Source organism: Lissotriton helveticus, chromosome 8 (genome assembly GCF_964261635.1).
Source record: "Lissotriton helveticus chromosome 8, aLisHel1.1, whole genome shotgun sequence".
Classification (NCBI taxonomy): domain Eukaryota; kingdom Metazoa; phylum Chordata; class Amphibia; order Caudata; family Salamandridae; genus Lissotriton; species Lissotriton helveticus.
The window spans coordinates 1,589,954,424-1,589,976,243 of NC_136069.1; the positions used below are offsets into that span (position 1 = coordinate 1,589,954,424).

At 53.7% G+C, this 21,820-nt stretch overlaps 1 protein-coding gene across 13 annotated transcripts in view; it reads right to left on the bottom strand.

The window, feature by feature from the left end:
• The window catches only part of ARAP1 (ArfGAP with RhoGAP domain, ankyrin repeat and PH domain 1), an 800,765-nt gene that overhangs the window by 171,265 nt on the left and 607,680 nt on the right, over positions 1-21,820 (bottom strand). The window lies entirely within an intron of this gene.

Below are 21,820 nucleotides of genomic sequence, written 5' to 3' on the forward strand. Positions count from 1 at the left end.
TGCAGTGGAGTGCAGTGCAGGTGAGTGCAGTGCAGGTGAGTGCAGTGCAGGTGAGTGCAGTGGAGTGCAGTGCAGGTGAGTGCAGTGCAGGTGAGTGCAGTGCAGGTGAGTGCAGTGCAGTGCAGGTGTGTGCAGTGCAGTGTAGGTGGGTGCAGTGGAGTGCAGTGCAGGTGAGTGCAGGTGAGTGCAGTGCAGGTGAGTGCAGTGCAGGGCAGGTGAGTACAGTGCAGGTGAGTGCAGTGCAGGTGAGTGCAGTGCGTGCAGTGCAGGTGAGTGCAGTGCAGGTGAGTGCAGTTCAGGTGAGTGCAGTTCAGGTGAGTGCAGTTCAGGTGAGTGCAGTTCAGGTGAGTGCAGGTGAGTGCAGTGCAGGTGAGTGCAGTGCAGGTGAGTGCAGTGCAGGTGAGTGCAGTGCAGGTGAGTGCAGTGCGTGCAGTGCAGATGAGTGCAGTGCAGGTGAGTGCAGTGCAGGTGAGTGCAGTGCAGTGCAGGTGAGTGCAGTGGAGTGCAGTGGAGTGCAGGTGAGTGCAGTGCAGGTGAGTGCAGTGCAGGTGAGTGCAGTGCAGGTGAGTGCAGTGCAGGTGAGTGCAGTGCAGTGGAGTGCAGTGCAGTGGAGTGCAGGTGAGTGCAGTGCAGTGCAGGTGAGTGCAGTGCAGTGGCATGCAGGTGAGTGCAGTGCAGGTGAGTGCAGTGGCGTGCAGTGCAGTGCAGGTGAGTGCAGTGCAGGTGAGTGCAGTGCAGGTGAGTGCAGTGCAGTGCAGGTGAGTGCAGTGCAGTGCAGTGCAGGTGAGTGCAGTGCAGGTGAGTGCAGTGCAATGCAGGTGAGTGCAGTGCAGTGCATGTGAGTGCAGTGCAGGTGAGTGCAGTGCAGTGCAGGTGAGTGCAGTGCGGTGCAGGTGAGTGCAGTGCAGTGCAGGTGAGTGCAGGTGAGTGCAGTGCAGGTGAGTGCAGTGCAGGTGAGTGCAGTGCAGGTGAGTGCAGGTGAGTGCAGTGCAGGTGAGTGCAGTGCAGGTGAGTGCAGTGCAGGTGAGTGCAGTGCAGGTGAGTGCAGTGCAGGTGAGTGCAGTGCAGTGCAGGTGAGTGCAGTGCAGGTGAGTGCAGTGCAGTGCAGGTGAGTGCAGTGCAGTGCAGGTGAGTGCAGTGCAGGTGAGTGCAGTGCACGTGAGTGCAGTGCACGTGAGTGCAGTGCAGTGCAGGTGAGTGCAGTGCAGGTGAGTGCAGTGCAGTGCAGATGAGTGCAGTGCAGGTGAGTGCAGTGCAGGTGAGTGGAGTGCAGTGCAGTGCAGGTGAGTGCAGTGCAGTGCGTGCAGTGCAGTGTAGGTGAGTGGAGTGCAGTGCAGTGCAGGTGAGTGCAGGTGAGTGTAGTGCAGTGCAGTGCAGGTGAGTGCAGTTCAGGTGAGTGCAGTTCAGGTGAGTGGAGTGCAGATGAGTGGAGTGCAGGTGAGTGCAGTGCAGGTGAGTGCAGGTGAGTGCAGTGCAGGTGAGTGCAGTGCAGGCGAGTGCAGTGCAGGTGAGTGCAGTGCAGGTGAGTGCAGTGCAGTGCAGGTGAGTGGAGTGCAGTGCAGGTGAGTGGAGTGCAGTGCAGGTGAGTGCAGTGCAGGTGAGTGCAGTGCAGGTGAGTGCAGTGCAGGTGAGTGCAGTGCAGGTGAGTGCAGTGCAGGTGAGTGCAGTGCAGGTGAGTGCAGGTGAGTGCAGTGCAGGTGAGTGCAGTGCAGTGCAGGTGAGTGCAGTGCAGGTGAGTGCAGTGCAGGTGAGTGCAGTGCGTGCAGTGCAGGTGAGTGCAGTGCAGTGCAGGTGAGTGCAGTTCAGGTAAGTGCAGTGCAGGTGAGTGCAGTGCAGGTGAGTGCAGTGCAGGTGAGTGCAGTGCAGGTGAGTGCAGTGCAGGTGAGTGCAGTGCAGGTGAGTGCAGGTGAGTGCAGTGCAGGTGAGTGCAGTGCAGGCGAGTGCAGTGCAGGTGAGTGCAGTGCAGGTGAGTGCAGTGCAGTGCAGGTGAGTGGAGTGCAGTGCAGGTGAGTGGAGTGCAGTGCAGGTGAGTGCAGTGCAGGTGAGTGCAGTGCAGGTGAGTGCAGTGCAGGTGAGTGCAGTGCAGGTGAGTGCAGTGCAGGTGAGTGCAGTGCAGGTGAGTGCAGGTGAGTGCAGTGCAGGTGAGTGCAGTGCAGTGCAGGTGAGTGCAGTGCAGGTGAGTGCAGTGCAGGTGAGTGCAGTGCGTGCAGTGCAGGTGAGTGCAGTGCAGTGCAGGTGAGTGCAGTTCAGGTAAGTGCAGTGCAGGTGAGTGCAGTGCAGGTGAGTGCAGTGCAGGTGAGTGCAGTGCAGGTGAGTGCAGTGCAGGTGAGTGCAGTGCAGGTGAGTGCAGTGCACGTGAGTGCAGTGCACGTGAGTGCAGTGCAGGTGAGTGCAGTGCAGGTGAGTGCAGTGCAGTGCAGGTGAGTGCAGTGCAGGTGAGTGCAGGTGAGTGCAGTGCAGGTGAGTGCAGTGCAGGTGAGTGCAGTGCAGGTGAGTGCAGTGCAGGTGAGTGCAGTGCAGTGCAGATGAGTGCAGTGCAGTGGAGTGCAGTGCAGGTGAGTGCAGTGCAGTGCAGGTGAGTGCAGTGCAGTGTAGGTGAGTGCAGTGCAGTGGAGTGCAGTGCAGGTGAGTGCAGTGCAGGTGAGTGCAGTGCAGGTGAGTGCAGTGCAGGTGAGTGCAGTGCAGTGGAGTGCAGGTGAGTGCAGTGGAGTGCAGGTGAGTGCAGTGCAGGTGAGTGCAGTGCAGGTGTGTGCAGTGCAGTGTAGGTGGGTGCAGTGCAGGTGAGTGCAGGTGAGTGCAGTGCAGGTGAGTGCAGTGCAGGTGAGTGCAGTGCAGGTGAGTGCAGTGCAGGTGAGTGCAGTGCAGGTGAGTGCAGTGCAGGTGAGTGCAGTGCAGGTGAGTGCAGTGCAGGTGAGTGCAGTGCGTGCAGTGCAGGTGAGTGCAGTGCAGGTGAGTGCAGTGCAGGTGAGTGCAGTTCAGGTGAGTGCAGTGCAGGTCAGTGCAGTGCGTGCAGTGCAGTGCAGGTGAGTGCAGTGCAGGTGAGTGCAGTGCGTGCAGTGCAGATGAGTGCAGTGCAGGTGAGTGCAGTGCAGGTGAGTGCAGTGCAGTGCAGGTGAGTGCAGTGGAGTGCAGGTGAGTGCAGTGCAGGTGAGTGCAGGTGAGTGCAGTGCAGGTGAGTGCAGTGCAGGTGAGTGCAGGTGAGTGCAGTGCAGGTGAGTGCAGTGCAGTGGCATGCAGGTGAGTGCAGTGCAGGTGAGTGCAGTGCAGTGGCGTGCAGTGCAGGTGAGTGCAGTGCAGTGCAGGTGAGTGCAGTGCAGTGCAGGTGAGTGCAGTGCAGGTGAGTGCAGTGCAGTGCAATGCAGGTGAGTGCAGTGCAGTGCATGTGAGTGCAGTGCATGTGAGTGCAGTGCATGTGAGTGCAGTGCAGGTGAGTGCAGTGCGGTGCAGGTGAGTGCAGTGCGGTGCAGGTGAGTGCAGTGCGGTGCAGGTGAGTGCAGGTGAGTGCAGTGCAGGTGAGTGCAGTGCAGGTGAGTGCAGTGCAGGTGAGTGCAGTGCAGGTGAGTGCAGTGCAGTGCAGTGCAGGTGAGTGCAGTGCAGTGCAGTGCAGGTGAGTGCAGTGCAGGTGAGTGCAGTGCAGGTGAGTGCAGTGCAGTGCAGGTGAGTGCAGTGCAGGTGAGTGCAGTGCAGGTGAGTGCAGTGCAGGTGAGTGCAGTGCAGGTGAGTGCAGTGCAGGTGAGTGCAGTGCAGGTCAGTGCAGTGCAGGTGAGTGCAGTGCAGTGCAGGTAGGTGCAGGTGAGTGCAGTGCAGGTGAGTGCAGTGCAGTGCAGATGAGTGCAGTGCAGGTGAGTGCAGTGCAGTGCAGGTGAGTGCAGTGCAGGTGAGTGCAGTGCAGGTGAGTGCAGTGCGTGCAGTGCAGGTGAGTGCAGTGCAGTGCAGTGCAGGTGAGTGCAGTGCAGGTGAGTGCAGTGTAGGTGAGTGCAGTGTAGGTGAGTGGAGTGCAGTGCAGTGCAGGTGAGTGCAGTGCAGGTGAGTGCAGTGCAGGTGAGTGCAGTGCAGGTGAGTGCAGGTGAGTGCGGTGCAGGTGAGTGGAGTGCAGGTGAGTGGAGTGCAGGTGAGTGCAGTGCAGTGCAGGTGAGTGCAGGTGAGTGCAGTGCAGTGCAGGTGAGTGCAGTGCAGGTGAGTGCAGTGCAGGTGAGTGCAGTGCAGGTGAGTGCAGTGCAGGTGAGTGCAGTGCAGTGCAGGTGAGTGCAGTGCAGGTGAGTGCAGTGCAGGTGAGTGCAGTGCAGGTGAGTGGAGTGCAGTGCAGGTGAGTGCAGGTGAGTGCAGGTGAGTGCAGGTGAGTGCAGTGCAGGTGAGTGGAGTGCAGTGCAGGTGAGTGCAGGTGAGTGCAGTGCAGATGAGTGCAGTGCAGGTGAGTGCAGTGCAGGTGAGTGCAGTGCGTGCAGTGCAGGTGAGTGCAGTGCAGTGCAGGTGAGTGCAGTTCAGGTGAGTGCAGTGCAGGTGAGTGCAGTGCAGGTGAGTGCAGTGCAGGTGAGTGCAGTGCAGGTGAGTGCAGTGCAGGTGAGTGCAGTGCAGGTGAGTGCAGTGCAGTGCAGGTGAGTGCAGGTGAGTGCAGTGCAGGTGAGTGCAGTGCAGGTGAGTGCAGTGCGTGCAGTGCAGGTGAGTGCAGTGGAGGTGAGTGCAGTGCAGTGGAGTGCAGGTGAGTGCAGTACAGGTGAGTGCAGTGCAGTGGCGTGCAGGTGAGTGCAGTGCAGGTGAGTGCAGTGCAGGTGAGTGCAGTGCAGGTGAGTGCAGTGCAGTGGCGTGCAGGTGAGTGCAGTGCAGGTGAGTGCAGTGCAGGTGAGTGCAGTGCAGGTGAGTGCAGTGCAGGTGAGTGCAGTGCAGGTGAGTGCAGTGCAGTGCAGGTGAGTGCAGTGCAGGTGAGTGCAGTGCAGGTGAGTGCAGTGCAGTGCATGTGAATGCAGTGCAGTGCAGGTGAGTGCAGGTGAGTGCAGTGCAGTGCAGGTGAGTGCAGTGCAGTGCAGGTGAGTGCAGTGCAGTGCAGGTGAGTGCAGGTGAGTGCAGTGCAGGTGAGTGCAGTGCAGGTGAGTGCAGTGCAGGTGAGTGCAGTGCAGGTGAGTGCAGTGCAGGTGAGTGCAGTGCAGGTGAGTGCAGTTGAGTGCAGTGCAGTGCAGGTGAGTGCAGTGCAGGTGAGTGCAGTGCAGTGCTGCACGTGAGTGCAGTTGAGTGCAGAGTGGTGTGTATTGACAATGTAAATGACAATGCCATTTATTTATGATTTAAAGAAAAAAAAAAAGAAATGTCATGAGCAATGCCAATAGCTCTACCTTTAATGATGCCGAGACCATTGCATTGTAAATGCTTGTTTTCTTTTTGTCTGTGTTGCCCCCACCCATCTTGCCTTATGTCGCACCTTTCCTGCCCCACTAGTAATTAAAAAAACAACTACACTATGACGCATCCAGCGCTAGCTACGGCATAGTAATGCGTTAGCATGCATAATATTTTTATCTGGTTTACAAGTTTAATGGTAGCATTTGTAAATCTACCAACATGAACAATGCATGTTCTCAAACGTCTGGTGACTAGTTACCAATGATGCTATTCAAACTTTTCATAATGGAGATCATATTGAAATGTAAAGTAACAACACTGTTTCTTCCTAAAAAATATAACGACAAACTAGGTTTAATAGCATAACCACGTGCAAGGGAGGACGCGCCCTGCTTCATCCTGCACGTTTTTACCCAGACTGCCTTATATTATAGCAGTCGTAAAATAAATCCCACCCAAACTTTGGTCGATGAATTAGTTTGTTATAGCGCTGTTGTTCGGATAAACTCGGAGTAAATGAGTGTACCTGTCACCTGATGAGTCCTCAGTCCTGAGCGTCCGTCAACGGTCAGCGTGGGGTTTCAGTTCAGGCTTCCTTTCTTTGTCTTCTGCTCCGCGCCCCTGATGATGCCACACCTTACACTATAACGGTAACGCGCTTTAGTGTGTCGTCATGACCTCATTGCGCAATGCGCATGTGTTGTCCCTGCCCCCCTGACAAATGTTATGAGGCCATTGGTCAGCGTCAGTCACCAGCCAGCCCCCCTGCCCAGTGCCCCCGCGGCACGCATACGCGTCCTGGAAGCCGCGGAAAGGAAAGTGAAAGTCACCAGAGTCATGAGAGGAGTAAACAACCCTGGCTGCCCTGCCGCCATTGATCCACACCCACCCACCACCACCACCATTAAGACTAGAGACTACTAGTAGTACTACCGTGTAACATGGCCCCGCGCAGGCCCGCACCATTCCTGCAATCATGGCATCCATTCCAGTCTCACACACTCGGGCCGCCCGGCCGGGGCCCTGCACCCATGGCCTTCGTTCGTGCTCAACTCTGCTCAGCCTCAGCAGCCGCTGCCAGCCACACACGGGCCCCAGGCGGGGCCCCGCACCATCCTGCTGCAGTGCCAGCCTCACGGGGCCCCCGCCGGGGCCCGTCCTGATGTGCTAAACTCTGCTCAGCCTCAGCAGCCGCTGCCAGCCACACACGGGTCCCGGCCAGGGCCCCGCACCATCCTGTGCTGCCAGCCTCAGTCACGGCCCGGGGCCCGGGCACGGGCCATTCTGCTGCCACTGCCAGCCTGCCTCATGGGCCCCGGCCGGGGCCCCGCACCGCTGCCAGCCTCGCCCTCACGGGGCCCTGGCCGGGACTGTCCAATTTTAAAATTACTCAGTCAATCAATGCATTCAGTGAGGGGCCTTGGCGGGGCCCCCTGGAGCGCCCTCCCTCCCACAACGCTGGGGTTGCGGGGGCTTGTGTTACGCCCCTGGTACTGCTCGAAAAATTCCGGATTCAGTCTGATGTCAAGGTGAATATTCTAAGGAAAGGAATCTGCGGCTAGAAGTCTCTATCAGATTACATTTTATTGGCAATTAGATCCCTACTCCTTACTTAACTGCCACTTAAACCCATATGAAATTCTCCTCATTCTTCCTTGTGCTACCATCGCCTGACTCTTGTATGTAAGAGGCACCACTCCAAGTTGTTCCATATTAAGACTTTTATCCAATATTAGAAGTAGGACAAGTCCAAAAATTGTGTGAATAAAGCAAAAAAACACTACCAGACCACAAACACTTTCCTTCATAAATTCCACGCTTTATAGAACTTATTTGAATATGGGGTGTTCACTGATGAAATAATTGAAACAACTATGGGCCAAATTATGAAGTCGGGTTTCAGAGAAAGTACCACCCGACCATAGGTCGACGGTTCGACAACCCCATTAGGATGCAACTGCACATGGTGCGCTTGCAAACTTCCATTTTTCAAAGGGAGCTTGTGCGGCGGGCCGAAACCACCCGAAGCACCAGCTTTCATTGAAAAATGAAAATTTGTAAACATCCCTGCACATTGTGGCAGGTACCACGCGGTGCAGGAAAGTTTAGGGAGGCGCAATAGGTGCCCCCAAGGCCAAAATGTAGTGGGCCAGGGTGAAAGGGGGCCCAGCTAGGGGTCCCAAAGTCAGTTTCACACAGCCAATCCATGTCAGAAAGGCCGACATGGATTGGCTGTCAGAAACTGACAGCATAATCCCGGTGGCGGAAACGCCATCCTTAAGGGATTATGAGCGCTTTCTGACTGGCAAGCATTATAATAAGGCCCTATGTCCTTACCCATTCATACAAACTCACAATAGAACAAAACATTTGTTGGTTTTCAGTAAATGAATGTGAAAATAATCACAAGAATGAGTAAAGAATAATCAAAAAGAAGAGATAAAATTAGAAAAACAATCTCTGCGGATTTAAATGTTTACAAAATGTAATATATCATTGAAGATACCGAATGTCCATCACCCTTTTAAATCTCTGTCACTCACTTAGAAGAGTATCACTCACAGGGTAGAGTCCAGACTATTAGAAATAAACCTCTCTAGAGAGTTCCAACCCTAGTTCACTATTAAACCTTCACTGCCACCGTAACCTCCTCCAAAAAAGAGCACAACTGTAATTCTGCCTGGCCCATAACTTACAAGAGTGCCCATTCTGACGACAAAAAGTTCAATGATCATTATTTTATGCAGATCACTGAATATGTCCTTGTCATACTAAATTACTGATGGGTAGGTACTGATACACATAGGAGAGCGCGTGCCTTCAGCAATCATGTTATGGTTAGCACCAGTCGATTCTTTCATGTTATACGTATAAGGATAGAGGTCAAAACAGCATTGTTCCAGGTGGTAGCCACTGGGAAAAAGGTAGTCACACAGATTTCCAAAGGCTGTACACACACATTTTTCACACTTAACTTTGGTGACAAAAATATTTGAGTAAATATGCCAAAAAGGATCTGAAAGTTTCCCTATACCTGTTGGACAGGCCACATGAAGGGCTCGCTCCCTCCCCGCAGGACAGGGGCCGGGCCACCGTCAGCACCATTGCCCGGCCCAGCCGCCATCTTGGACACGGCACCACGGGGCCGTGCGGCCTCAGCCCGACCCCAACCCTGGGCCTGGCCAGGCCCCGACATCCCGGCACCACCCTCCACCCAGGAGGTGAACGGCCCACTTGGCAGGTCAATGGGAGTACGAAGTGTCGATGGCTCTCCCCCGCCAGGTGCCGAGCACCCCCAGCCTCCTCGGGCGCTGGCTCCACCCCCCTGCTGGGTGTCTGGACTCCCTCATCCCGGACCTCCCGACCTCCAAGAGCGAGGGTCCGGACATCAAAGGGCGCCAGACCTATAACTGAGGCAGCCCAGGACAGGAAGGCAGTTGTATCCTGGAGTCGAGAGACACCGCGACGAACTCATCCTTGACGGACTGTTGGCGCTGCCACAGCCCTGACTTGTGAACTATTGTCCTGCCTGCTGGCGCTGCCGCGGCCCTCTGCAACCTTCATCCTCGTGGGACCTGCTGGCGCTGCCGCGGCCCTCTGCAACCTGCATTCTCGTGGGACCTGCTGGCGCTGCCGCGGCCCGTTGTAACCTTCATTCTCGTGGGACCTGCTGGCGCTGCCGCGGCCCGTCGTAACCTTCATCCTCGTGGGACCTGCTGGCGCTGCCGCGGCCCTTTGCAACCTGCATTCTCGTGGGACCTGCTGGCGCTGCCGCGGCCCGTCGTAACCTTCATCCTCGTTGGGACCTGCTGGCGCTGCCGCGGCCCGTGCCACCTACGACCTCTTCGGGACCTGCCGGCGCTGCCGCGGTCTGACCCCTCCGAACACCGAGCTCGAGGATTGTGAGCTATCACCGTTACACACCCGTACCCGTGGGTACCAAGACTGTCCCGCTACCCCCTTCCCTTACTAGAGACTAGAATTGAGAGGATCATCGTGTCCTGATCGCCCTGTATCGTACCACACTACTTCCCGAAGTGCCTATAAAAGGTGTTACCATAAGCTTTGTGTGGTGTCCATCTGTGGGGGGGAAGTTACCTGTCTGTGCGATCACTGTGCTCGGCCGACCCTCCAGGTCCCCGTCTAACATTGGTGGCTAGCGGCGCGATCCGAACCAACGCGTACCGTACAGACAGTAACTCACCCTACAACTAAAACCACAATGACGACCAAAGAGAGCGGATCGGCGGAGAAGTTCCAGATGGAAAAGCTGGAAGAATACAACCACCGAGAGCTCAAACAATTTTGCATGGACTTAGGCATTGCTACCACCGGGCTAAGCACAAAAGAAGACTTCAAAAACGCCCTAGAGGCCTGGACAGAGACAAATACCGCAACCCCCCGGGACCCCGCAGCCCCGGAAGTCAACACCACCCGGACGGAAGAACGGAGAACAGGCCCCTCCCATGAAGAGATCCAAGAGCGGGAAAAAAATAGATTACACGAGTTAGACTTGGCACGACTCAGATTAGACGGAGAATTGAAACTGGCGGAACAAAAAATAAACTTAGAACACTTACGGCTCAGAGAAGAGCGAGAGGAAAAACAGAGACAGAGAGACCTCGAAGAAAAAAGACTGGCATACGAGCACGAGTGCAAACTAGCGGAGATCGAAATGCGCAAACTGAACAAAAACCTAGGGGTGCCCGAGCAACCGCACTCCCCGGGTCCTACCGAGCAGAAGGTCCACATCCCCAAGGATGTGGTCCGAGAATATCACCGGAACGACGACATACAGCAGTGGTTCAAGGCCTATGAGATTGCCATGACCGCCCACCGGGTCGCTCGAAGTGACTGGGGAGCCGGTCTATGGGGGAGATTCGTCAACGAGGGTCGTGATGCCCTGCTGCAGCTTCCGGACCATCAAATGACGTCCTATGACCACATGAAGGCCGCCCTCCTCAATCGATATGGACTTACACCCGAAATGTACCGCCAGAGGTTCCGCAACTGCACCAGGATCCCAGGTACGACGTGGTTGGAATACGTGAACTATTTCAGCCGAGCCTTCGAGGGGTGGATCAAGGGTAACAACGTAACCACTTACGAACAACTCTTCAATCTCATTGTGTGGGAGCACCTCTCCAACAACTGCTTTGTCGAGCTCAGGCAGCACCTCCTCGACAGTAAATTGACTGAACCCCGGCAGCTCGCCACCGAGGCTGACCGGTGGGAGAGCACCCGAGTGGCCCGGAGTGGGCCGAATGAGCAGAACAGAACCAACCAAGGTCACCATCGTCCCCGAGGAGGAGGAGGAGGCCCGGGCCGGGGCAGAGACGCCGCCCCGGCCGCACCCACTAACGCCACCCCGGCCCCAGCAGGCCGGGGAAACCCCCCGATGCGCCCGGGGTTCCGAGCTAACGTGACGTGTCATCGATGCCAGCGAGTCGGCCACTATGCCAGTGACCCGACCTGCCCGAAGAACCAGGCCCCCGGGCCCCGCCAGATGGCGGCCGCCGCCCTGGGAGAAGAACAAGTCTCCGAAGACACGGAGACCTATGAGTCGGAGCAGTTCGAGTGGGAACCCGCCGCCATGACCCTGGCATGCCTAGGAGGAAGAGACATGGTCCCGCGGACTCCCCTGCCCGCCAACACTCGGAAGTACAGCCAATGGGTGAGCATCAATGGGCGCTAGGCCGAGGCCCTGCGTGACACCGGGGCCAGTGTGACGGCCGTCCGCTGTCACCTGGTGACCCCAGAACAAATCCTACCAAACGTACTTTGCCCCGTCCGATCGGCGGATAACTCGGAGAGCCTGTGTCGGATGGCCTGCGTCCCCTTCGAATGGGGAGGAGTGTCCGGCATGCTGAAAGTAACTGTCCGTGACGATGCCCCCGTAGACTGCCTCCTGGGGAACGATCTCGAGAGCTCCCCGTGGGCCGCTGTGGAAAGAAGGGAGCATCTGGGGATGTTGGGTCTCCCGGACTGGGCGTGCGTAACCACCCGGTCCATGGCCACCCGCACCATCCCTAGACCAGAAGAACCAGAATGGGCAGCACCTCCGCCCTCGATCATTCCAGAAGAAGACTTCCTCCAGACCGACCACCCGGACCCCACCCCAGAGGGGTCCACACAGCCCCCCGAGCTTCCCGACCTGGCTCAGTGGCGTCAAGAAGGGGGGCCCACCCAGGAACTATTCCGGCAGGAGCAAAAGACCTGCCCCTCTCTCGAGGGAGTGCGACAGCAAGCGCTCGCCCAGAGCCAAGGAGACACCACCGGGGCCCACTGGGTTTATTGGGACAATGATCTCTTGTACAGCGAACAGAAAATCGCAGAACTGGGGGCCGGGCGAGTGCTGGTGGTGCCCCTCCACTTCAGAGACTTCCTGTTGAACCTAGCCCATGATGTCCCCCTGGCCGGGCACCTGGGCCAAGACAAGACCTACCACCGCCTGGTGACTCACTTTTTTTGGCCCAAAATGAGAAATGACGTATCCAACCATTGCCGGTCCTGCCCGACCTGCCAGGCCAGTGGGAAGAGCGGCCGCAAACTCAAGGCACCCCTACAACCATTCCCCGTGGTGACCACCCCGTTCGAAAGGGTGGGAATAGACATTGTGGGGCCCCTGGACCCCCGAACAGCACAGGGACATCGCTTCATCCTGGTCCTGGTGGATCACGCTACCCGCTATCCTGAAGCGGTCCCCCTTCGTACGATAACAGCCCCAGTAGTGGGTCGAGCCTTGATGGGGATCTTCTCTCGAGTGGGCTTCCCCCGGGAAGTCGTCAGCGACAGGGGTACGAACTTTATCTCAAAATACATGAAGTCCCTCTGGCAACAGTGTGGGGTCACCTACCGATTCACGACCCCCTATCACCCTCAAGGGAACGGACTGGTTGAGCGATTCAACCGCACGCTCAAAGGGATGATTGGGGGGTTGGAAGAGCCCCTCCGTCGCCAGTGGGATGTGCTACTACCGTGCCTTCTCTTTGCCTACCGAGAAGTCCCCCAGAAGTCCCTCGGCTTCAGCCCTTTCGAACTCTTGTATGGACACCCGGTGCGAGGCCCGCTCAGCCTAGTCAAAGAAGGCTGGGAAATGCCCCCTCTAAAGAACACTCCAGATGTTTTCAAGTACCTCCTAACCCTCCGCAACCAGACCAGAAGGTTCAGAGAGATGGCAAAAGCAAACCTGGAGGCCAGTCAGGAGGACATGAAAAGGTGGTACGATCAAAATGCATCCTCCATCGAATTTGAACCCGGCCAACAAGTGTGGGTAATGTCTCCTACCGAACCATGCGCCCTGCAAGACAAATGGACGGGGCCCTTCAAAGTAATCGAGCGCAAGAGCCCTGTCACCTATCTCATCGATATGGAATCTTCCCGAAACCCTCTCCGGGTCCTCCACGCTAATAGACTGAAACCCCACTTTGTACGCTCCGAACTCAGTCTCCTGATGGCAACCGACAATGGAACCGAGGAGGACTCCGAACCCCTTCCTGACCTCCTACGGTCACGGGAGAAGGACGGCTCCGTGGACGGGGTCCGACTCTCAGAGGCCCTCACCCTGGAACAGCGCCAAGACTGCCGAGTCCTCCTGCTCCAGTTCTCCACCCTGTTCTCCCTCACCCCAGGGGTCTCCCCCTGGTGCTTACACGACGTGGACACTGGAGACAGTCCTCCTATCCGCCATCGGGCCTACCGCGTACCAGATCGGGTACGGGCCTGCATCCAAGAGGAGGTGGCCAAGATGCTCACACTCGGGATCATCGAGCCCTCAGACAGCCCCTGGGCCAGCCCAGTGGTACTGGTCCCCAAAGCAGCCGCCCCCGGCGCCACGCCGGAGCTCCGGTTCTGCGTCGACTACCGGGGCTTGAATGCGGTCACCAGAACGGACGCACACCCCATCCCCCGAGCAGATGAACTAATCGACCGCATGGGAGCTGCCCGCTACCTCAGCATCTTCGACCTGACAGCGGGCTACTGGCAGATCGGTCTCACACCCCGGGCCCAAGAACGATAGGCATTCTCTACCCCTGATGGCCACTATAACTTCAAGGTCATGCCATTCGGCATGAAGAATGCACCAGCAACATTTCAGCGGCTAGTAAACCAGGTCCTGGCAGGACTCGAAGGATTCAGCGCCGCCTACCTGGACGATATCGCTGTGTACAGCCACCACTGGTTCGACCACCTCCACCACCTCCGAGAGGTGCTACAGGCCCTCCAACGAGCTGGCCTCACGATCAAGGCCAGCAAATGCCAAATTGGCCAGGGGTCCGTGACCTATCTCGGGCACCAGGTGGGAAGCGGTCTGGTGGCCCCGCTGCAACTCAAGATCGCTGCCATCCAGTCGTGGCAGTCCCCCATCACCCAGACCGAGGTCCGCGCCTTCCTGGGACTCACAGGCTACTACCGACGGTTCGTGAGGGACTATGGCAGCATCGTAGGGCCCCTCACGGAACTCACCTCTAAAAACCAACCCAAGGAGGTCAACTGGACCCCAGACTGTCAAGCAGCCTTCGAGAAGCTAAAGGCCGCCATGTGCTCCGCCCCGGTGCTCCAGGCCCCCGACTACAGCCGGGAATTTATCGTCCAAACAGATGCCTCCGACCACGGCGTTGGGGCAGTCCTTTCCCAGCTGAACCCCGAAGGACTTGACCAGCCAGTGGCTTTCATCAGCAGACGGCTCCTGGCCCGAGAACGACGCTGGAGCACCATCGAGAGGGAGGCCTTCGCCGTGGTGTGGGCCCTCAAAAAGCTCCGGCCTTATCTCTTCGGCACCCACTTCCGGGTCCAGACCGATCATCGACCCCTGCAATGGCTCATGCAGATGCGGGGGGAAAACCCGAAACTACTACGTTGGTCCATCTCCCTGCAGGGGATGGACTTCACTGTGGAACATCGACCCGGCCAAGACCACGCCAACGCGGATGGCCTGTCCCGCTTTTTCCGCCTCGACGAGGAAAGTCCCCAAGAAGATGGGTGACTCTCCCCGCCTTCAGCTGGGGGGGACGCATGTTGGACAGGCCACATGAAGGGCTCGCTCCCTCCCCGCAGGACAGGGGCCGGGCCACCGTCAGCACCATTGCCCGGCCCAGCCGCCATCTTGGACACGGCACCACGGGGCCGTGCGGCCTCAGCCCGACCCCAACCCTGGGCCTGGCCCCGACATCCCGGCACCACCCTCCACCCAGGAGGTGAACGGCCCACTTGGCAGGTCAATGGGAGTACGAAGTGTCGATGACTCTCCCCCGCCAGGTGCCGAGCACCCCCAGCCTCCTCGGGCGCTGGCTCCACCCCCCTGCTGGGTGTCTGGACTCCCTCATCCCGGACCTCCCGACCTCCAAGAGCGAGGGTCCGGACATCAAAGGGCGCCAGACCTATAACTGAGGCAGCCCAGGACAGGAAGGCAGTTGTATCCTGGAGTCGAGAGACACCGCGACGAACTCATCCTTGACGGACTGTTGGCGCTGCCACAGCCCTGACTTGTGAACTATTGTCCTGCCTGCTGGCGCTGCCGCGGCCCTCTGCAACCTTCATCCTCGTGGGACCTGCTGGCGCTGCCGCGGCCCTCTGCAACCTGCATTCTCGTGGGACCTGCTGGCGCTGCCGCGGCCCGTTGTAACCTTCATTCTCGTGGGACCTGCTGGCGCTGCCGCGGCCCGTCGTAACCTTCATCCTCGTGGGACCTGCTGGCGCTGCCGCGGCCCTTTGCAACCTGCATTCTCGTGGGACCTGCTGGCGCTGCCGCGGCCCGTCGTAACCTTCATCCTCGTTGGGACCTGCTGGCGCTGCCGCGGCCCGTGCCACCTACGACCTCTTCGGGACCTGCCGGCGCTGCCGCGGTCTGACCCCTCCGAACACCGAGCTCGAGGATTGTGAGCTATCACCGTTACACACCCGTACCCGTGGGTACCAAGACTGTCCCGCTACCCCCTTCCCTTACTAGAGACTAGAATTGAGAGGATCATCGTGTCCTGATCGCCCTGTATCGTACCACACTACTACCCGAAGTGCCTATAAAAGGTGTTACCATAAGCTTTGTGTGGTGTCCATCTGTGGGGGGGAAGTTACCTGTCTGTGCGATCACTGTGCTCGGCCGACCCTCCAGGTCCCCGTCTAACAATACCCCTTTTATTTTCAGGGGACCTAGAGAAAAGGTACTCTCCATAAAAAGAAATATTGTCTATGTGGAGAAAAAAACTGAGGAAAGTGAAATCTGGAGAATTTAGTGTGAGACAATTAAATACACCTGGAAAATGCAGACTCGCGTAGATTTATGAAATGTACTTCTTGAGAATCTGTGAATCTCGAAAAATGCTGAAATGCTGGTATATTGTAAGGGGAAACCCATGATGCCAAGGTACTGCATTGTTGTGTGAATAGGGAACTTGCAGTCTATGGAGATGAAGTCTGGCTAAACCACAGATATGGGAAACAGTCAATCATCACCAACTCAAGCAGGAATAGTAGACCGACAGAGACAAGGTTCACAGCATGAGGAAACAGACCACTGATCCTACCCTTAAAAGACAAAGAGGAAGCAAATTATTCACTAGACGCAGATTACTAGAATTGTTCAATTTTCAACCAAGCAATAACCTCATGGCAGTGACTCACCCTCTCTGTGTCTACCACCACAGGTGATTCAGACTCCCTGCAAGGCCCAGGTGGGAGGGGATCTTCTGTCTATGAAGAGGTTGTGGGTTCAGAGCTAGAATCAGCAATGTCCTTTATAAGATTAACTAAACCAGTGTCTCGCCACTCACTATCCCTAATCTAGCCAGGCGTGACACCATACGTTCTAGACCACTGTAGATGTGTGCAAAATGTGGCACACTGGAGACTTTTCGCATTAGATTTAATTTATTCTCATTAACCTGTTCTTCTCCACTCAGCCTCTCCTTACATCCCAAGTTTGTGACAACTTTACAAAGATTTTCAGTAAAACTCCAGACTGAACAACGATTTACTCCATGTGTAAATGTCCTATTTCATCCAACTTAATCATTATTAAATAATATCGCTAATGCTGTGTGCTAAACTGGTTCTTATTCCTGCCAATGTCTCTTAGCATCCTTGTGTCTGTCTTCAAACCACCCTGATTGATAAATTTAACCTTGACGCCCATTGATAAGCAATTCTCTAGGTCTTCCTATTCCTGTTTTTCTGTGCATTAAGGACCTTATACCTTACTCTAGCAGTAACTACTCTCTGTATATTTATTTATTAATGCAACTCTGAAAATTGCTGCAGTCATTGTATCAGAATTCACCTGAAACCAAGATGGGAGAGGTTTGCCCTATGAAAAACAAAGAATAAATGCAATAATACATAATCAAGTAAAGAGGAACTTTGACTTTTTGTGATCATATATTATATAGACTCAAACGGGTAGCTACGGCTGGATAAACGAACATGCTCATCCTTGGAATTATACATCATAGTTCGAAACACGGACTCAAAAAGGTGAATAAGGAAGAGAACTATTTATAACAAGCACTGACATAACCAATGGTGTTGGCTTTTGCACAGTGAAAAGCTTTTGTGTTTTCTACGTCACACGTGTGCATAGTGCGCATAAGAGGGAGATATGGCCGTCAGGTCGATGGTGTAAGAGGAGAGAGGCAATGCAACAAGACCATAAGGCAGATCTGATACAGGAAAAGGGGAGATTAGGGCAGAGATGGTAGTTGATGCAGAAGAGGGGAGGAAGAAAAGTGAAAAAAGAAGAGATGCTGCAGTTTCCTTTTGGGGTGAGGGTGGTTAGACAGCTGACTGCTGAAGGTTGTAGGTATGTACATGGGTTTGTAGAGTTCGAACCGGGCTACAGACAAAGGAGCGCTTGGCAAGCGACGGGGTGCATAATTGGGAGCAACGGGGGTGGTCACCCAGGGTAAAAACAAGATTGGAAGGCGAGCAAGGAGAAGCAGGCTTGAGACTGCCTGATTTGGGCAGAAGTAGAACTGAGCTGGTGTGACGGGGCTAGGTGGGCGAGAGTGTCAAGCGAGGAGAACGAGAAGACATCGGTCGGTGAGCGGTAAGGTGTGGAAAAGTAAATTTTGCCATGTCATATGTGCCTACGTGTTCCCCATCTTATGTCATATGTGCATGATCGATATGCATGTATTCCCCTCTGATCGATTAAAGACGCAATTACAGTTGTGTCCATCTCTAGTATGCCAGTTTCCAGTTTTCGTGAATATAACGAATATCAGGCCTATGTAAAGCTACGTTGCCACGTTTTACAGTGTGCACGTTAATTCATTGAATTGTCCCCGTTTCTAGGCCTCAAAAGGGCCCGGACTCAGATTCAGCTCCTGTTTCCTGAACTCTCCGAGGAGCGATACAGCCCCCACCTGTATCCCTGACCCTTCACTTACTTTCATGCCTCGCAGTGCCCGGCTAGGCCTGGCTCTGCCTCCCAGTCTGCCAAGAGTATGTTATGTTTCTAGTTATCAGTCCAGCCCTCCTTCTCTGCATTCCTAAGCTACTGAATCGCATCAATAGTTTCCGTCATGGTCTAGCCTTTATGTCTCCATGTAAGAGAAATACTGTATTCATATTCATAGAATATTCCTCGCACATGCAATACATTTAGAATAATGCATGCACCAGTCTTAGTGTCTGTTAGCCTTTACCCTGATAACTTTTGGATTCTATCAACATGTACTATAAACACCAGATACTAGATATGCCTAGGTACATGTCGCTCTGACCCTCCAGACTTTCGTCTCCTCTTCTAGTGCAGAAGTCATAGCCCCCAGTTCTCCCTGGTAACACGTCATTGCCAGTTTACGCGCACCACTAGGTTAGAGGTCCCAGCTGCTCAGGTAGCCCCCTCCATGTTTCCGCCCCGTTTATGACATATTCTGTTACGTTTGCATCACATGTCTATGTATACGCCCTGTACACACCTCTTGTTACACCCACTTTATGCCTTATCTTTCGCGACTGCTACAAACTCCGCCTACTGCTACGCCTACTGTATTGAATGCAATGTAATTGTTTTTAGTATATATATTAATGCACTGTTATTAAAAGCCAGCCAATTCCCAGATCCTGCCCCCGGCAGCTGCCATCCTATTCCCATGCAGGCTGTCCTGTTCCTGTCCTTTTATGCCTGATTAAAGCCTGTATACTTCAGCTACCTTGAATCTTGACTCTTATTTATTGAGCTATCTGTTATTAGAGTATCCTGAAAAATAGAACCGGTAATTAATTATTTATTTACCACATAATGGCGCCCGAACAGGGACTTGCCCTTTCCCTACGCGCCGGAGAAGCCACGCAGGCCCCCTGATCCTCTGCAGCCGTGACGGAACCATACCGGCCACGTGCAGATATTTCTGCTTCAAGTATCCCTCAGGCCCACGGAGGAGACGGAGGTTGCGGTCCAGCGTCCAGACGAGGCGGTGGAGGAACGCGGCGAGTCCCGACCAGAGCCCAAGCCGAGAGTCCAAGGTCCGAGGTATCCGGAGGCCCACCTGTAACTGAAGTCCGAAGTTCGTCCGTCCGTCGTCGTAGCAGTCCAGTCCAGTCCGAGGCCTTCCGTTCTTGCTGCCCGGTGAGTACCATTGCTGGGGTAGTATCTAGACAGGGTCAATTAATTTGTCTCTGGTCCGTGGGTTTGGGTACACAGATCCAACACGAAGTGTCCACCTAGGTGGATGCGGGTCCTGACGTGTCTCTTTATGAGACCGGTAAGTTTCGTACTGTTTTAGCAGTGCATCTAGTAATTCCAGTAAGTTCTGTTCTGTTCTCGAGAAATTCATGTGTTTCTGTTTTCAGTATTCCAGGTAGTATTCTGTCCGAACTGTTATTTTAAATGTTATTTCATGTGTTTTCAATGTTGTGGTATGAGTGATTTGTTTTCAAGTTATTATTGTGTTTATCGTGTATTGTATTTGTGTCCAGATTCCAGTCTAAGTCATGCCTCTGTTCTCGAAGTTACGTCAGTTAAAAACCAGGAAAGGTCTGCTCGAAGAAGCAGTTCCTGTCCCGCCTAGGGACAGTCCAGGTCATTTTATGTATCATAAACATGGCATAAGTGCCATATTATATCTAGACTTATGGGTCGAGTATACTAAAGATCTAGAAGAGAAATATAGATGGCCTGTATCAGGTACATGGGATGCCGAGTGCATCATGCGAGTAGAAGAAGCATTATGGAAAAAGAAATCCAGACAGTCCCAGAAAGATGCCATCGAGTTATGGCGCAAAGAATCTCATAAAAGAACCGAAAAAGACGGCCTGTATCAGGTACATGGGATGCCGAGTGCATCATGCGAGTAGAAGAAGCATTATGGAAAAAGAAATCCAGACAGTCCCAGAAAGATGCCATCGAGTTATGGCGCAAAGAATCTCATAAAAGAACCGAAAAAGAAATCAGAAAGTCAGAATTAAGTAGAGAATCCTCAGAAAGAGCCCAAGAAAGGGAATTAATCGAAATAGGTGAACGAGTTAAAGCCGAACAGTCAGACAGACAGAGAAATGCCCTTATTAAGGGTATGTATCCTCTTCTTGCCGAGGGCTTGCCAAAAGCAACCCCGGAAGCACCATGTAATTTTCCGCCGACATTGGTTCCGATTAAGCTAAGTCACAAACCGACCGCAGCTGATATTTTTCTCTCGTCCTATTTGGACGACACAGTCCCAGAATATGCAAATCCTGTTCCGCCAGCTCCTGTAAATAATGTAATTCCTGTTCCTCCAGCCACCGGGGCACCTGTTACAGCACCTGTTACGGTACCCCCGGTCCAGCCCGTAGTACAAGTTCCCGCTACATCGGTCACTCTGCCAGCACGAAGAGTATCAGTCGACGATTCTAGTATAGGGGCCGCGGGGGGAGGTCCTCCTGGTACCCCGCCGCCACACAAACGTGTAACGTTAGTCGAGTTACATGAACGTGCGTTACAGCGTACGCCCAAATATCAGTCCGTTGCAGATATCAGACGAGCTCTCACCAAATGCCGTTATGATCCAGTCCCAGGCGATGATAATATGGTTATATATTCATTGCGTGTAAGACGGGTGACCGAGTATTTGGACACCCTACCGAATATGAAAGAAGGTCTAGACAGAATATATCGTTTCATCCGTACAGGAGACGATCCAGAAAGTATTGGCGAAATCATGTCTCTAAGGAAAGCTGAGACCCAGCTCATGCTATTAAAACTTCTAATCAATTGTTTAGTAAGGGAACAAGATTGTCCGACTAAAGATCCGATCGAAATGAGAATTCTGACAAAGTGGAGTGATCATATAGCCGAGGGAAGACACAAGACACTCAGTAGTATAGAGAGTATGTACAAGAAAATTCGTAAGGAAATAATAAGGTTACACGAGAAACGCAAAGCAGCACAAGTAAGCGAGAAAGAAGACAACACTGATACTGAAGAGGTAGAAGACGAGAATACCGCCAGAATAGCGTATGTAGGTAAATCTAGACTTCTAGACCGACATTCACGCCTAGAACACAAGAAAGTTTTTCACCTTCCAGCACTAGAACAAGAGAATCTTGAACAAGTATTTCAAGCTACCGATCACATTCTGAAATCACGTATCGGTTATAGTGAACTTAGTACAATGCATGAACTAGAACTAGCCCGATCAGCAGTCCGATGGACTACTGATTCTACCACTTTTCCAGATGAAATAGTGGCACAAATGTTTCTGAAACTGCCCCCAGCCGAGCAGCGACTGGTGGGTATGTATATGATCCAACACCTCATTACACTGTATGAGGGACAACATTCTGATCCAGGTCCGTTACATGATGTTCTGAACGAGTTGCTCCAGTATAGATGGAAAGGTTTAGGTACCGATTTAATTAGTATCATTCTAGAACAGCGCCACAAATATAGAACGTTTCTGAATCCGCATTTTGTTCATGTCTCACCTCCAGAAAGTAAATCATTTTACATAGATAGACAGCATCCGTTACGAGAAGTACACCCAGTTAGGACAGCGGGTGGTGAAATGCAACGAGTATTTGTTTACACCCCTATTACCAAGATGGAACTCTTAGAGATGAAGAAATTAATTCCTTGTCACGACAAAGATCCAGCAGGGTTCCATCGAGAATTAAAAGACATGCTCCGTATGGGAGAATACACATATCCTGATATCATTAAAATGCTGAAGGTCCTGTTGCCCCCAGGGGTATATGAAAAACTCAAGGAAAAAGAATGGGAGGTGGGAGAGAAAAAGATTGATTGGACAGCTCTAGAAGCTGAAGATAAAATACGAGTACCAGGTACCGGTCTTGGGGACAAATGTAAAGAATTGCCCGAGTTATTGATACAAGTTTTGCCAAGGTTATTATCCACGAAAAAGGAAGATTGGGATGCAATCTCAGCATGTAAACAGAAACAGGATGAAGACACTAGTGATTTCTATTCTAGATTTGAAAAATGTTTTATTATTAACAGTGGTTTGAAGACAGGTAGCGAGTCATACCCTCATCTTTTTGTTACTAAACTAGT